The sequence below is a fragment of the Schistocerca americana genome, chromosome X, assembly GCF_021461395.2.
Source record: "Schistocerca americana isolate TAMUIC-IGC-003095 chromosome X, iqSchAmer2.1, whole genome shotgun sequence".
In the NCBI taxonomy this organism is placed as follows: domain Eukaryota; kingdom Metazoa; phylum Arthropoda; class Insecta; order Orthoptera; family Acrididae; genus Schistocerca; species Schistocerca americana.
Window position 1 is genome coordinate 718640096 of NC_060130.1, and position 14247 is coordinate 718654342.

A 14247-nucleotide genomic window follows, 5' to 3' on the forward strand; every position below is an offset into this window, starting at 1 on the left:
TCATATTTTCTTGACACCTTGCCATTTGTATACGCTCTTTTTGCTAACATACCCAAGTGTTCATTGATTTCCTATGAAAATATTTGAGCGTCTTATATGCCAACCTACTATACAGTCCTAAGTCTCCTTGAAGATGCACATGCATGCATTTTGGACAGGATGATCATGAAAAGTATAATAACAGTCACTTCATACCTATAAGAGATTCAATGAGTGGTGCAGATGGTGGATGTATTAGAAAATCAAAGTCTGGAAACAATTGTGTGTACTGCTATGACCCATCAGAGAGCCTGTCTGAGGACTCATGTAGTGCTGCACTTGACAGAGTCTTAAGTCTGGACACAGTTCTACATGTTCATTTGACTATCACCCTATCATGTAGGGGTCTCCAACAATGATTTGGCATGTGTACAGAGTTGATTTCTATTGCTGCTCGGATTTTTTTCCGTAAGTATTTGCTCTTAGTGCTTACTAGATGTGCTTCGATATTTCTGTTTGTACTGCAGCGGCAACACCGCTTAGGATAGGGAAAGTTAGTTTTGTGCGATATTTGGACCACGAGTTACAGGCAGGTGCTAGCCAGATTGCAGTAAGTTACGCATACCAGCAGTTGCGAAGGCAAATAGAGGCCACAGGGGCCTAGAACTGCCAGAGAGGGCGCACACAGCAATTTCCATGGCGCAAGTCACAAGCAGAAGAGGGCCACTGGCCAACCTAAGTGTTATGCATACGTGATGCAAAGCGGCCCTCTTGGTAAAGCATTGGCGCACAGCCAAGTATAAATAAGTGCCATTTTCTAACGAGATTCATTCAAGTGTGGCAGCTCTCCTGGACGGCGGGGCGTATCACACCACCGGGCTGCATACAGCAACAGATGGGGCGCCAGCGTCCCAGTCCACGCCGGGTCGTTGGTTCGACTCTCTGAGACCGACGCGTGGTCCGCAGCAAGCCAGGCGGGCCACCCTTCAGTTCACTACTGCGGGCAGTCGTCTCGGCTCCCGACACACGCTGGACACTCCCCGAGGCAAGGGCAGCAGACTCGGACGCCAGATCGCGGGTGGTCATTGCCGCCGCGTTCTCAGCTACGCCAGCGAGGAAGAAGCAGCAGCGGGGCCGGCCTACAGCTCCCGGCGGAGCAGCGCTGAATCAATGGGGAAGAAGACTGCTCAGCCGGCTGTCGGCACCTCCTGGCAATCAGCCATTACATTTAGTGTCATAATAGCGGACGTCGTCTGTCCAGTATGACGTTCGAGCCCACCACCTGCATTATGGTCACAAGATGTGGTGAGTGCTGCCAAAATTGTTCTGTTTGAGATTGGACGTTTTCTTTCTTTTTTGTTTTTTCGAGTATGGTTCCTGGCAAGCCACATTGTACATGTTTTCGTGGGCATAGTATTTTTTGTTGTCACAGTAAGTGTTAGTGTATTTGAGGCAGTAAGATTTTTGTTTGGTGGCATTTGATTACTTTTGTATATGTTTATGAATGATGATACTGAGTATGACGATATGGAGCTGTAGGAAGTCAGATTATTCTTGTACTTAATCGATTTGTTTCGGGACTAACTGGGAACGAAAGCAACATAGTGGCAGAGTCAAGGAGGCAAGGTGTGTCGGAACCACAAGCGGCGCGGATTTTGTTGGAAAAAGTAGCACAGTTGACAGCAGACAATACGCAGTTGAGAAATGAATTAACATCTAGAAGTGAGCGGGAAACCGTTTTATGCCTAGGGTGAAGGAGATTGATGCAGCCGCGGCAAGTTTGATTATTCTGTTTTCTGGCAAGGCATCTGAGGATGTGCGTTCGTTTGTGGAGGACTTGGAGACTTCAGTGGTGATGAATGGTTGGTCTGACGAGCAGTTGTTACATACAGCCAAGATTAGACTAACAGGTGAAGCGAAAACATATGTAAGGTGTTCTGAGACCTTAAGGAAGGTAGGACAGTTTAAACAGTTCAAGAAAGGGCTTTTACAAAAATACAAGAAACAAAATAGCGCTCGGTACTTTAGGGAGAGGGTAAGTACAATTACTAAGAGACAGGGGGAGACAGTGGAGAAATTTGCGGACAGGATAAGGGAAATTAATGAGTATACTTACGAGTTGGGTCAGAGCGATGAAGTGAATAGCGTTCTGTTGCAGGAGGCTGAGCAAAGAGCACTTGATGTATTTTTGAGAGGGTTACCGGCGCATATGTCACGGAAAGTGCGTGAAGGGGCTCCGAAAGATTTGTATTCGGCCATTCAGCTGGCAATTCAATCTGAGGAAATAGACGTGGCAACAGGGGCACGCGAGAGGCAAACAGTGTTTACGGCAGGTGTGAAATGTTTTAAGTGTGGTCGTACGGGACATGTGCAGAGGCAACGTACCCAGTCGCCAAGGAATAGAGGAAGAGGTGGAAATCAGCAGCGTGCAGGATGGAGAAGTGGAGATAGGAGAGGTGGACAATCGTTAAACGACAGAGGGGGCCCAAGACCCACGTAAAGGGGCTCCCGTTTAATTTCAATGCTACGAATACGTATGCGGCGGTGGAATGTTCAGTGGTTGGATCCATAGGAACTAAAACGTTTAAGATTTTGTTGGACACAGGGGCGCTAGTGTCAGTGACTACTAAAAATATAAGGGGACGAAGGAAGCTAGACCCACCACGTTATAGGTTGCGTGGAGTGGGGGATGAGGAGGTCACACCTCTGGGGTCAGTGACAGTTGACTTTCGAATAGGGAAAGTCCGATTTAATGCTTGCATGGAGGTAGTACCATGGGTAAGTGAGGGCTACGACATGATCCTAGGAGTAGATTTCTTGCATCAACATCATGGCAAAATTGACCTTGGACAATGAACTGTGGAACTTGGTGGAATGTTATTTCCGCTAGGGGAAACTGTTGTCAATGCAGAGCTGTCGCGAGGGGCATTCAACGTAATGAACAAACCAATTGAACCTCGTACATTAGCATTCAGGCTTAATTCGCATGAGTGTGTGTCTAGTGGCACTGTGAAATCGCTTTGGGTAAGTGTGGAGTCGAATCTACCTGCGGCAACAGTATGTGTTACTGAACCATTGGAGGTTAATGAAGATTTGGGTTCACTGGGTTGTTTTGTGAAACATAGTGTTGTACGCATACAGGAGGGGAACGACGGGCGAGTAGTTCCCGTGAACGTCGATAATTTTAGCGCTGTAGACGCGAATTTGAGGAAATGAGTTTTAGTAGCAAAGTTAGACGTGCCAGATGACGAAGACTGGTGTTCGGGAGGTAGGCGAAGCGATCAACCACTAACTGGCGATAGAACTGCATTGCGTGTAAAATTATCTGAAAGGACGAGAAAGAGAGCATATGGAAGAATTATTGTGGGAATTTAAGGATTTGTTTTTCCACAAGGGCCGTTACCAGCAACTCCATTAGTACAACATAGGATACCAACAGAGAATGAAGCACCTGTTTACTGTAAATTATAGAGAATACCAAGGTATTTGCAGCCGTTTGTGGAGGATTTCATTGATCAGCAGCTTGCGGATGGTATTATAGAGCATAGTAATAGTTGCTGGAGAGCGGGCATTGTCATTGTGCCTAAAGCATCTACGGATGTAAATAAGAAATACAGGTTCTGTTGTGACTAACGATACCTCAATAATAAGACAGTAACCTACGCATACCTCATTCCAAACATATCTGAGACTTAGGATCACTTAGGACAGTGCCATTAGTTTTCTACGATGGATTTGACAAGTGGTTATCATCAGTTAGAGGTGGCTCCAGAGGATCGTCAGGGGTTGTCAGGTTCGGTAGATGCTGCTATGGATTACCTTAGACCAGACATTTCAAGTAACTTCCATAATATGAATTTGACCCTCACTACCCCAACAGAAATAATGTCCATCATAAAATCTTTAAAATCAAAAACATCTAGTGGGTATGATGAAATATCAACAAAGTTAATTAAAGAATGTGATTCTGAGCTAAGTAACATATTAAGCTATCTGTGTAACCAGTCGTTTATCAGTGGAATATTTCCTGAATGGCTGAAATATGCTGAAGTTAAGCCACTGTTTAAGAAGGGAGATAAAGAAATAGCATCAAATTTCCGTCCAATTTCACTGTTGCCAGCATTCTCAAAAATTTTCGAAAAAGTAATGTACAGTCGTCTTTATAACCGTCTTATCTCAAATAACATACTGTCAAAGTCACAGTTTGGATTTCTAAAAGGTTCTGATATTGAGAAGGCTATCTACACTTACAGTGAAAATGTGCTTAATTCATTAGACAAAAAATTGCAGGCGACTGGTATATTTTGTGATCTGTCAAAGGCATTTGACTGTGTGAATCACAATATCCTTTTAAGTAAACTAGAATATTATAGTGTAACAGGAAATGCTGCAAAATGGTTCAAATCTTATATCTCTGGCAGGAAACAAAGGGTGTTATTAGGAAAGAGACATGTATCAAGCATCATCCAACTGGGAACTAATTACATGTGGGGTCCCACAAGGTTCCATTTTGGGGCCCTTACTTTTTCTTGTGTATATCAATGACCTTTCATCAGTAACATTACCAGATGCCAAGTTTGTTTTGTTTACCGATGGTACAAACATTGCAATAAACAGCAAATCAAGTGTAGTCTTAGAAAGATCAGCCAATAAAATATTTGTGGACATTAATCACTGGTTCCTATCCAATTCTTTGTCACTAAACTTTGAAAAAACACACTACATGCAATTCAGAACTTGTAAGGGGTGTCCCAAGAGTATATGTCTAACATACGATGACAAGCATACACAGACATCCTCATTTGGGTCCTAAATGTATACATGAAGTGCTCCACCTCAGAGTTAGAAGTCAGGTGAAGTGGGGATATAGTCAGATGCTGGATACCATTGTGGATGCAAAAGTCCTCAAACTTCCTTGACACAAATGGCCTCCCATTATTGGACAAGAGGGTCCCAGGGGATTCCTCGGTGGCAAAAAAAAATAAAACACATGAACAGCTGCAGTAGACGATGTAGAGGACAGCTTAGCTTCATATGGGAAATTGGACAATGCGTTAACCACCAACCACCACAAGCTGCACAAAAATGGACCACTGAAACTGATGTGCACCCTATCTCAGTGGTGCTCTGGGACTGACCAAGGAGAGACCTGGTGCAGCAGTGTAGCCTAGTTCTGTGTACAGGCCCCACAAGCAAAACCCAGATGTTCAGTGTCAAGCTTGATCACCAGCCAGCACACACAACTTAGCACCAATGCATTCATACAAGTAATACCCAAGTGCAATGCATCCATGCAGCCAGTGGAATAGATGAGCATGCAATGCCAGGGGGACAACTGCTAGACAGCATAGCTCATTTGTGGAAAGTATGAGCACCTAATGGAGAATGCTGAGCCGGTCATACATGAGAAAAATCTACATCATGCTTGATCCACACCCAAAGAGATGCTCCAGTGACGTTTTGGTGGCAACAATGGCTAAAGGTCAATGCCCTAGTCTGAACATTAGGATCAGGAGCTAACCGGACAATCATGTCCCAAATTAGTGAGTCTGCATAAGAGATAGCATACATTTGGACACTCAAAACATCATTTGCATAAGAGGTGCTGCAGATCAGCCATCCAGGCCACACACAACTGCTCAAGGCACTTGTTGTGTTGGTTAAACTGCAACCACACCGCCACCACCACCTCCACCACCACCACCACCACCACCACCACCACCACCACCACATGGGTTTGATGACCAAAATTCTGCATAAGTAACTGACAAAGCTCGTTAAGAGATTTTCTGAGGCTTGGAGCAGAGCTTAAAATTCTGGACAACTTCATAGAAACCCACATTGCTGGACAGGAAGGCTGCCTTATCAATAGCCTTATCAACTAGATAAATGATACCCCTTATGTGTAAGTGCAGCAAGAAGTGGGGGAAGGTAATTCTCCCACCTTTTCATAGTCTCACTGAAACCAGAAAAAATAATCGGGGCAGTGAAGAAAAATGCCCAGTGTGTGCCTGGTCCCCTCCAGCTAGGCAAGGAAGTGAACCAAGTCTGTGTTCTGGTCTATCAGTGTCAGCTGCAGCTGAAAAGCTGAGCCCACATTGTGGCCCAGTGTTACACTATGAAAAGGGGGTGTAAATTGCAACACGAAATTTTTAAGAATATCCTTCATCGCCACTTTGGTATCGGCACAGGCATGATAACGTTGCTCCTCTACACTGACTGTGTAGTTGCTTCATGGGACTATGGTGGCTTGATAATAGCTGGGCAGCACAGCCCCCTTGAGAGAAAATGAACTTATGATGAGAGTCCATACATGGGAAGCCAAACATCCAAACCCACATAGTGATGTGCACAGCAATAAAATCGGCAAGCGGATATTGTGGGCAGCTTAAAACTAAGCATAGGTTATAAGAACACGCACACACACTCTCACACTGTAACTAAAATTCCTACCTTTGAAGTTCTTAAAAACTGATACTGAGAGGCAAAATTCAGTTGGCACATAGGGTTACCCTCCCACTACTAACCCTTAATGATTTGATGCAAAGCATGCTGGGTTTCAGGCCACTGTGTGCTGCTAGTATATACTATGTATGTCCATTGATCATTATTGACAATGTGGCCATCATTAGAAAATGGATAATATGTAGACTTTTTGATAAAATAGTTGTGGAAAAGTTTTAAATTCTTAGTTTTTATATGTGACTGTTAACACAGTTCTTATGATTTCAACTGTTTGTTTTTGTAGTTTCGTTTCCTACATAAAACTCTGAGTTCAAGTAAACAACAGCATACTCAGCCTCCTCGGTCTGCAACAACAAGAATTCAACAAGAAATTGATGAGGCAGTACAGAGGGAGAGAGAACTGAAAGAAGCAAATGGAATTCAGACATCTGATGAAAATATTGTACATAAGGTAAGTCATTGTTGTCCTAAATGTAATGTTTAATTGAATGTAATGGGGTATGCTTTTGGAACATACGGACAAATGGCTCTCTGATGGAGGTGCATGGTGGTGGTGCATATGATGCAGACAGCTAGTCTATTGCCAGAACTCTCTATTAATGATCATACATGAACACAGAGCAGTGCATCTGTGACAGAGGGACAGACAGTAGGCATGGGCGAGGCTCCTGGGATCTGAGCATGCCGGGAGTATGAGATGGGATGGTGAAGCAAAGTGAGGGAGCCAGTAGCCAGGGCTAAACTAGTGGCCCCGACAGAACTACCCAGATATGTAGCTGATGAACACAGAACTGCAAGCTGTAGAGCAGCAGTGGGTGGCAGTGGTTCTCCCTGAGTGTGGAACTGGCTGGAACTTGCTGCATGGTTTGGACCATGAGGTGGCACCAGGTTTCTGACTGCTGGAGCTCAGGCAGTCAGACGGTGGTTGTTGGTTCGTGGCCCAGAGAAACTGGGAGTGGCTGCGTCATGTTAGACGACATTTGGCACCAGCTGCGCATCATACTACAGCCCAACTGTACCAATGGTGACAGGCTGTACCAGGTGTTTTAAATACTGATGCCCCAGCTGAGTTTACAGAAGAGCAGTGTTTCTGTGTTGGAAATCTCTGGGGCAGAGGCTGATGACCAGGGTTCATCTGTTGTGTGTCAATGTGTCAAACTGCAGAAGCTTCTTGAAGGCTGGTACACTTCTAGGTAGTTGGCACATGGGAGTGATGGTACAGAAGTAGAGGCTTATGCTGAATTGCTGCATTGGTAGGGGCACTGTTTGGCCTGCTATCTGTGACTGTGGTCTGATTACAGTCCTGGGCTGCTTTCCATGGCACTAAAATTCTATACTGCTACATTTCTTCCTGTCATAGATTAATCTGGATACTGGATTACTGCTTAAGAGTTGGGCAGCAACACCCTGCACTTTACATTCTACTGCTACTGCATGAATTCAGAGCAAACACTTCTTGCTTAATTTTCCCCTTTGTGTGGCCTCTTTCCATTTTAATATCATATGGTATACATGATCTGACTCTTGCAACTCTCAAACATGGTGTGTCAGGGCCCCTTGTTTTGTTTTCACTCCTTTACTCACTCAATGAGACCTAGTCACTGATTCTGACATGACTGCTATGGGCCTGCAGGTTAAAGAAACATAAAGGTGGGATTTTGGCAACTCTACATCTCAGGTGACATACACAATATTTATGAGAGTTATGCTAATTCCTGTGTAGTGTTAAGTTGGTGGTGGTGTTCGGTGCAATAAATTTTCATGTCATCAAGCAGGTGGTCCATCATTAAGTGACTATTTTGTGCTGATATCATCTGATTCAGGGAAGCAAGAAGGGTCAGGTATAGCATGCCATTGAAGTAGGTTAGGTTTTTCATGGGCGTAGTCTTGAAAGATGGGTTTTGCAGTTACATAATGAGCAGTTTGTGTTAAGTGTTGTTGTTCCAGTGATGGTGGCAGGTAACTGGAAAAATGTCCTAAGAAATTGCATCACATAGCATTTATCAACAATCCCTGCTCATGCAGTTATATTTGCTGTACACAGCTGAAATAGCCTTGTATGTAGCAGATGCAAACTACAACTACTGGTTAGGGTGTACTCACATGACTTGAGGACTGTGTGTGTTCATTTTGTGGGGGACAAACAGTGAGTAGCCCAACTTGGCATTGTAGTTATTCCATGGTGGAGAGTAGTACTTTCTCAAATTCCTTGTTTTCTTCACTGACTAAAGCGACCTAGGAAACATCCCTTATGAAATATCTTTAAAGTTAAAGGCCAAAGGTGTGTAACATGAACACACCATCACTCATTTACTGCCAACCTGTTGCCTTTAAAAGTCTGCATGACTGCCTCTACACAAACCATGTATTTAACAAACAACAAACTTTCTGCACCATGTAACATCATTGATTCCCTTCTAAACTAAATTGGACACACTAAGGTTCCACTAACACTCCACAGAACATTTCACCTAAAATTTCCCATAACTTATTAACTAAACAAGAATGTCTCCTTTGAGCCTGTCTCATGAAAGAAATAGACACATTACCAGAATATACACTCACAAATATCCCTAATAACTAATTAGCAAACACAAAAAATTAGCTCACAAGGCCGCCTCATGGTTTTACGGCATTAGGAGTGTCAGGATGACTATTAGTACATCCTGCGTCACATGCTTAATTTTACCTTTCCCCCCTTGTATTTTCTCCAATCGGTTCCCTTCCCCATTCAGAAGGAGCTGCTGTTAAATACGGCAGTGCTTCCAGTACAACATGAAATAAATGAGTTCTTACTACGTGGACACTTGGGCTTTGGGTTGGGCATTGCAGTTTGACATTAACTGGGGACATAATCTCAATTATCTGGTAAGGTGCCTGGTATTGCAAAATTAGCTTTTTAGTTTTTTCTTTCAGCATGTAGGTGTTAGATAACATTACTCACTGCCCAGTGTGGTACATAACCAATTTAGCTTTTTGTTGTGGGGTGCCTTCATGCCATTCTTAAGACTTCATATTCATCTTTCTAATCTGTTGCCACGTACTTCTTAATTTTGTAGCAAAATTTTGTGTGAAGTATACATCTTCACCTAGGGTAGGTGGCATAATTTGAAAGGGAATGGGGTCTTTTGGCTAAAAACCACCTCATAGGGGATAAAGCCCATGTTTTTGTACACTTTCCAAGTTACAAGCTGTCACTACAAATTATGGTAAAGTGTTCAAATCATTGTGACTACTATTCATGAAATTACTTAACAGTTTTCCCCTACTGTCCTGTGAACTCTCTGTTCAGCCATTCACTTGCAGGTGTAGTGCACTAATTTGTAACATCTTATAGTGTAAATAATAAGTGTAATTCAGAATGAGATTTTCACTCTGCAGCAGAGTGTGTGCTGATATGAAACTTCCTGGAAGATTAAAACTGTGTGCCAGACTGAGACTCAATCTCGGGACCTTTGCCTTTCGCGGGCAAGTGCTCTACCATCTGAGCTACCCAAGCACGACTTGTGCCCCATCCTCACACCTTTACCCTGCCAGTACCTCATCTCCTACCTTCCAAACTTCACAGAAGCTCTCACCTGAACCTTGCAGAACTAGCACTCTTGGGAGAAATAATAATAACTGTAATAATGAATGTAATTGCTTCAATAACTTGGACATACTTGGCAATTAGTGCTGTGGTCATTTATTATTGTCTCTGGCATTAGATTTTTAATAAGCAATGGTTAACAATAGTCTGTGCCACCATTTCTGCCTGTTGATTTGATATGGTGATCATGGCCAAGACACATGATTTTTAAATACAGGTACAGGGTGGGCAAGAGTCCCCGTACCCCTGTAACTTCTGTATAGTATGAGATGTTATTAGGCAGGTTGGTAACTTTATTACTACTTGTTGCAATTCGTGTTTACATGTTTCCACAATGGCGTTTTAATCTGTAGCCATGTCAGACGTGAGTGGTCGTAATTGCACTACTGAGGAGCATTTAGTGACAAGTGTGTGGATGCCTGAATGACACACAGGGCAGACAATGAGACAGAATACTACAGTAGTGTTCTAGGAAAGGTGTGATGAGGCTCCACCATGAAAGGTGACACTTCTGGATTGAGAAATAAATGCTTTTGCTTTTGGCAGTGTTAAAGATAAGCCACTGAGTAGAAGGAAGAAGACATGAGAAGAAACGTGCCTGAGTCTCTACTTTGATTGAACAGTCTCCTGTAAAGCCAACACACAATATGCTTTAAATTTGGTATACCAAGGACAAAAATGTGAGATCATATCAAAAGACATTATAGTCAGACCTTTATGACTGAAGTTCGTAAGAGTTATCGGACACAGACTGGAATGAGTGTGTTTCAGCGTGCCAAGTTTTGTTAACTCAATTTCAAAATGCAGTGAACTATGCCATGGTTATGTTTTCAAGTGAATGTGCCATTTATCACAGCTCACACAATAGAAATATTGTCGTTTGAGCCAAAGAGAATCATTACATGGTCAAGTTACAAAGAAAGCTGCCTCACATAACGATATGGGCAGCGATGACTTCACAACTTATGCTTGGACCACACATTTTTCCAGGAACTGTGAATGAATGGCACAGATTATTTACACGTGGTCCAAATGTTGTTCATACCTCAGCTTGAGGAAAGGGGCCTCACAGAATGCATATGGTTGCAGTAAGGCTGAGTGCCTCCTCACTATGCTCCTGCAGTGCACAATTTCCTAAGTGAGCTTTTTTTATGACGGTTGATAAGTTGTGGTGCATCAACACCACCAGGTTCCTTGAAATGTCCACCAAAACGTCCTGACATCACCACACCTTACAACTCATTATGGTGAGTCATTAAGGTGCGTGTATCTGCATGTTGCTATGCTACCAATGAACTGCACAATGCTGTTGAAGATGCATTTCACACTGTAACCCCAGACATGTGTAAAAATATGTCAAGAAATGTGTTAACAACATGGTGGGGAACCTACTGATATAATGGGCACTTAATACTAAAGTACATAGTTGCGCTAAAACAAATCAAATCAATTAGCGTTTGATACTAGGGGTACAGGGCTTCTCACCCACCCTGAGCTTTGTGCTGTTCTTCTGTGTTGACTCAATACATTCTACAGCACAGCATCTAGTAGAGAGTGTGCAGCAACAGATTTTATGGTATTCTTCTTCTTGTCAGCAGCAGATGTTGTCATTTCGACATCTTCAATTGTTTAGTATATTGTCTGTCTTGCACGGCGACGGTATCTTCTGTAGGGCATCTTGGCAGCGTTCAATGCAGTTGCCTGTGCAGCAGCAGCAGCGCGAATGATCCGCTCCGCGGGCAGCGCTCGCTTATATAGCCGCGCACTGGCGTGGCGGGAGATAAGGGACTTAGAATATTTCACAGTGCCAGCCGAGAGTTATCCCGGACGCGAGCACTAGACGTTCTAGGTGCTCGCGTCAGCTGTTCGTCGGTCAGTCGGCGGCTGGCGCGCTGCCAAGATTGGGTAACACTGTACCAGTGATACTTCCTTGAACATTGCACAACCTCAAAACCAAATTCACTTAGCCATGAGTTGGAGGTCTGTCTCGAAATTCATTTCAGTGCAATACCTCAAGATTTGCTTCAGTGTGGAGCCTCATGAACCTATTACCTCTTCTTTAACAAAGGCATAACTTCTGCAAATTTTGGGATGTATTCTCTATAAAATTGCAATCCTGAGATATTACTGTAATTTCTTCATTTGTGCTATACACTGGGAAATCATTTACAGCTTGTATCAGCTGTGAGTTAGTCGTGCACCATCTCGGCTGATGATATGACCTGAATAGCAGACTTCCTGTAATACAAAGTGGCATGTTTCTAAGATAAGGGTCTGTCGTGCCACACACAAACACTCAGACCTCTTGTAGATGCACCTTATACTCCTGGATGTGTTGGACAATACAGTGTCATCTCGGTAGACTAAGCATTGTTTTGGTTTCAGATTCTGTAGTACTCCATCTAACATGTGTTGGAAAGTTGCATTTTTCAAACCAAATGGCATCTGATGATACTGGTAGTGATCAAATGGATCTGAAAACGCTGTTTCAGGTCAATCCTCCAGTGCTACCTCTAATTTGTGGTACGCCCCCCCCCTCCCCCCCACCAAATCCATGGTGATAAAATAATGGCATTGCACCAGATTGTCTAAGGTCTCTGTAATGTTTGGCATGGGCTATTCATTAGTTATTGCTTGTTGTTTAGATATTTACAGTCACCTGATAAGCCTTCTTACCACCTGTTATGAGAAGCACTGACTAAACACTGGTGCTTTCTTTAATAATTACATCCTAGTGCTGTTTCTTGTACACAAGCAGCTCATTTGTTGTGGAATTCCATGCTGCAATAGTCATGTAGCAGGCATTGTCCATGCAGGTTAAATAATTCTGCAAATTTCTCCAATAATCTCTTCATTTCCACTTTATCACATCCATTTAGATAAGACACCTTTCCCCTTAGTGCAGTTAAATCAACAGACTGCCCTGGGTAAAACTGGCCACAGCACACTGCATGGCCCAGACCATAAGGCAGTAGCACACTGCCTGAGCTCAGGCAGTCAGATGGCAGTAAGATGGCTAGTGTAGTTGCATCGGCTGTGCTTCATGGTAAGGCCCAGATGTACTGATGGTGATGGCCTCTCTCTCTCTCTCTCTCTCTCTCTCTCTCTCTCTCTCTCTCTCTCTCTCTCTCCCCCCCCCCCCCCTCTCTCTATTAATAGTTACATATTTTTTCAGTCTCTCTTTTTTTTTTTTACTAAAGACATTAAGACAGCGGCTATCCTGCCTAGCCTAAACTTAAAAATACGTTCATGTCACAGAAAACTGAGGGAAAATATATCTCCAACAACAGTGACATGGATTTTCTGTGGTTTCTCTAAATCACTCAAGTATAGAATACTGATGATTCCTTCATCAAATCATTTTTCTTCTCCCATTATTGTACACGTGTAAATTTTTTTTAAATTTTTTATGTCAATAAGATGTGAAACACTAACCACCCATTTCATTTTTTTTAAATTTTCTCTAGATGCTACATATTTTCATAAAAACATTTAATATCTTCATGATTATTAACAACTGCTGTGGTGTAGTTTTCTCCCTTTCATCTTCAGAGTAACCTAACTGCATAATGTTGTTTACCTGTGCCTGCTTGTGTGGGTGTCCCTCACAGATACTTAGTTCATAGCAATTTGTTGGAGGGAAGTTCAGTAACTGCATGTATTTTGAAAGGGTAAGAAATGAAATTTAGCCAAGTCAATAGTTAAGTCTCTGAGAGGAGATGAAAGCAATGGCCAAATTCAAAAATTTATACACTCTGAAATAATTTTCTCAGTGAAATCTGTCATCAAATCAATGTTTAATTCTTCCATAACCTTTCCCTAGAAGAATAAAGTGGATGACGGAAACTTGAAGCCATTAAAGACAATAGAGTGGCCAGTTTCAGTCCAGTGTTATGCTACATCTGTTACCAGTTTTAAGAACTAGATGTTCCATCGGGATATGGTTACAAAGGTACTCGGCAGAAGTTCTTGCTAACACAGTGTTCTCAGTTTTCTCTAAAAATGTCCAGCTTTTCGCTTTCTAATTTAGTGCATTATCATTGAAGTTAAGGTTTGAAATAACTTCCTGATCTGAACAGAATAGTTGCAGAATAAGATATCTAATTTTTTATTTCAGAGATCTCAAACACCTGATGCTGTCAACAGTTCCACAGAAGAGAGAGAGAGTGATCCAAATAGTTTCTCCTCTTCGAACAATCTTTCAGATTCACTAT

General features: G+C 42.7%; 1 long non-coding RNA gene across 1 annotated transcript; it reads left to right on the top strand.

The window, feature by feature from the left end:
* Positions 1–1145: 1145 nt before the first annotated feature.
* LOC124555934 lies at positions 1146–14246 on the top strand. The gene is made up of 3 exons (XR_006968598.1): positions 1146–1284; positions 6728–6895; positions 14151–14246. It is a non-coding gene; the product is annotated as an uncharacterized LOC124555934 (long non-coding RNA).
* The last annotated feature ends 1 nt before the right edge of the window (position 14247 follows it).